Here is a 3,506-nt window from a genome sequence, read left to right as displayed (position 1 = left end):
GGAGCCGCTGATGCTGTTACACTCTGCTGGTGAATATCCAGCGTCCTTGCCGGAGGAGGAGCCTGGGCTGGGGGGTAGGAGAAGGTGAACTCAGAGGCTGAGATAAGCCCTGGAGAAGTCGGCTTAGTCCCAGACGCTCAGAGGCCCAGCTAGGCCCTGAGTCTTTCCTGGGTGCTCTGAGCCTTCCCTCAGGTTCCTTTTATTCTTCAGCCAAAAGCGTTCACTAATATAAAGTCTATATTTCATTCTTTTTGCGTCTCCAACTGGTGGCAAAAGGCCAAGCATGCACTACATCTCACATGATTATTGAGTGAATAAAATCGATGTGCTCCAGAGGCCGTGTGGTAGTTTCACAGTGTTCCTTAGGGCCAGGCCTGCCTTACTGTTCCGGTACATGGAACCTGATAGACCACAACCCGTCACAGCCTCTCCCTTGTGTGTGTGTGTGTGTGTGTGTGTGTGTGTGTGTGTGTTAGTGGCTCAGTCGTGTCCAACTCTTTGCAACCACATGGACTGTAGCCTACCAAACTTCTCAGTCCTTGGGATTTCCCCGGCAAGAATACTAGAGTGGATTGCTTTTCCCTTCCCCAGAGGATCTGGGTCACTTCAAATATGTTGAACGGCATTTACTTCACAGGCACCTTCAGGAGACTGTCCAGGTTATTTGCAAAAACAGTCTGCCAGCCTCCCGAAATCAGAACAGCCAGTGTTTTCCATCCTAAACTTGGGGATTAAGAGGCAAAGCTGTTGTAAGCAGAGCACCGGGGTCAGCACAGCTCTGAAGGCGTCCAGAGCAGGCGCACAGCTCAGCACAGCTTGAGACCGGGGAAGCTGGCTAGGACGCAACCCCACAGGACAAAGAAAGAAGGAAAAAAGGAAGTCCAGATTTTATTTCCCAAAGTCATGTCAATTTTATTTCCTAGCCTCACCTTAAAATTGATAAATAATTCAAGACAGAGTGAACTGGTTAGACAGTAACGTTATTTCTCCTCTGTGGCTACGGCTACAGTAGGGGTAGAAACAGGGAACTTGTGTATATTTTAGGAAATTAAGCATCTCTTTAAAAAATTATATTTATTCTGTATTTATTGGGTGGCACGGGTCTTAGTCGAGACTTGTGGGATCTTTCAGTCACGGCCTGTAGGAGCCAGCTCCCCGCCCAGGGATTGAACCCATGCCTGCTGCATTGGGAGTTCAGAGTCTTAACCACTGGACCGCCAGGGAAGTCGTGCTTTTTTTGCTTATTTAAAATAAACCTTTTTCTTTCTGATTATAAAGCATACAAGTCTGTTTACAGAAGAATATCAGATGCCCAGGGCTGGGGCATGGGAGAAGGGTCAGACTTGCTTGGCACCCACCCCTGGAAGGGCCAGTCCAGGGGGCCTGGCAGGGTGGTCAGGGGGTGGGGTGGGGATGGACTCTTGGGAAGGAACACACCCCAGGGAAACAGCCTCATACAAAAGGCTGGTCCTTAGTTTCTGTGCCATTGGAGCAGCAGGAGACTCGCCAAGTCTGCAGAGCAGAAAGCCGCAAGTCACCCTTCATGGGAAGGGCTTCCTGCCCTGGGGGGTGGGTGGCGGTGGGTGTGGAGAGCTCTCTGTTGAGCCCTACTTTGCCTTGGGGGGAGTCAGGGGAGCTCTCATGGTGGTGGTGGCCTCAGCAGAGAGATTTGGTGGAGTTGGGGGTTACTCTAGATTATCCCCAGCTTTGATACATTGAGCCTCTGGCGTTGGTTTCCATGGCAATAGCCTTGGAGTCCCAGACTGTGGTGGCCATGAAAGGCTGGGTCTGTCCTGGTGTGGGGGCCTCGGCGGGAGAGGGAGGCTGTTCTCTGGGGACACTGGATGCAGTATCTTTGGTGGGGCTGTTTCGTGGAGTGTAGGCCCTCTGTTGGAAGCCTCACGACACTGGCAACAGTTCAAAGGAGTAATTAACCATGAGGTTCATTGTGCAGTTATCTGTTTTAGCAGTAGGGTGACCAACCTGTCTAGTTTGTCTAGGATTTCCTCAATGATGGCACTGAAAACACTGCATCCTAGAAACTCCTCGGTCCTTTGCAAACCGGGACAGCTGGTCACCCTACTTAGCAGACAGATGGAAATCTTCATGAGCAGGACCCTCAGGTCTGTAATCCACAGCATCTCCTGAATCTCCACCCGGACACAGCACCCTGCACAGAGTGTGCATCCAATCAATAGTCACCAAACAAAAAGGATGACTATTACTGGAAATGCTCTGCAAATATTTGCTAAATGAATGCCCTCTTGCCAGTAAATGAACTCTTCAATATTGTAATATATTGCTAATACATGGGACGTGCTGGATTTACAAACTTCTTATAAAGGAATGAAGATTTTTGTGGAAGTAAAGAGTGCTGGGTTGGGGTTGGGGTTGTGGGAGGGTAAGTTTAGCTGAGCTAAATCCTCTAAAAACAGATCAACAAATGACCTCCAAGTCTTGGTGTCTTGAATCAGTCTTAAGTGGGGATTATGGATTTCTGGATCTTCTCAGAAATGAGGGGCCAAAGCAGAAAGACAGATGTTGAAGAAATGCAACAATTAGGGAGAATAGGAACTTGTTACATGGCAGGTCACCTAATAGAGCAACTTCACAAACATTCCCTTGGATGAGACACATGAGATCATGGGCTTGGAAGAGTGATATGATTTGAAAGGAGGTCATCTGGTTGCTTTTCCAGCATGTTCTCCCACTTCCTCTTGACGGGAGGCACAGTGATGGAGCCAGTGGCCCAGTGGTTTCCAAGCCCCAAGCCTCTAGATGCACCTGTAACTGTGGCTGATGCCCGCGTAACGATGTTAAAATGCTGGGAAGAACCTACGCAGCAAGTCTGGTTGCTTGTTCCCTGCGTGTCTCCAAGGAAACCTGGCGCCCTGACCAATCCTCGGCCCACCCTTGGGAGCATGGTTCCCAGGAGGCCTGTGATGTCAGTGACGGATGGTGTTGTGTTCGCCTGGAGCAGTGGACCGTGCCCTGCTGGCCTGTTAGGACGGTTTTGCACAAATGCCAAGACTGATGATGCGCACCTGGTTTCATTGCTGGAGCCTGGAATTTCAGTTGCGTGGCTGATTGATAGCTGGATGGGTCTATGTGACCCACCTCCTGTTAACACCTGGACCCTCAGGCATGTGTGGGTTTTTTGCACGAGTGACTCTGCAGTTCTCTGTTGGAGAAAAAGCCTGTGCTGAGTGGGCTCAGATGAGGCGGCATGGCAGGGGGTCCCGTGCCAATTGGGGATTCTGCCAACATGTAGGGAGAAGGCAATGGCACCCTACTCCAGTACTGTTGCCCAGAAAATCCCATGGATGGAGGAGCCTGGTAGGCTGCAGTCCATGGGGTCGCTAAGAGTCAGACATGACTGAGCGACTTCACTTTCACTTTCCACTTTCATGCATTGGAGAAGGAAATGGCAACCCACTCCAGTGTTCTTGCCTGGAGAATCCCATGGATGGAGAAGCCTGATAGGCTGCAGTCCATGGCGTCGCACA

This window comes from Bos indicus, chromosome 20, assembly GCF_029378745.1.
Source record: "Bos indicus isolate NIAB-ARS_2022 breed Sahiwal x Tharparkar chromosome 20, NIAB-ARS_B.indTharparkar_mat_pri_1.0, whole genome shotgun sequence".
Taxonomy (NCBI): domain Eukaryota; kingdom Metazoa; phylum Chordata; class Mammalia; order Artiodactyla; family Bovidae; genus Bos; species Bos indicus.
The sequence above is the reverse complement of the archived record's forward strand: the minus strand, read 5'-3'. Positions refer to the sequence as shown.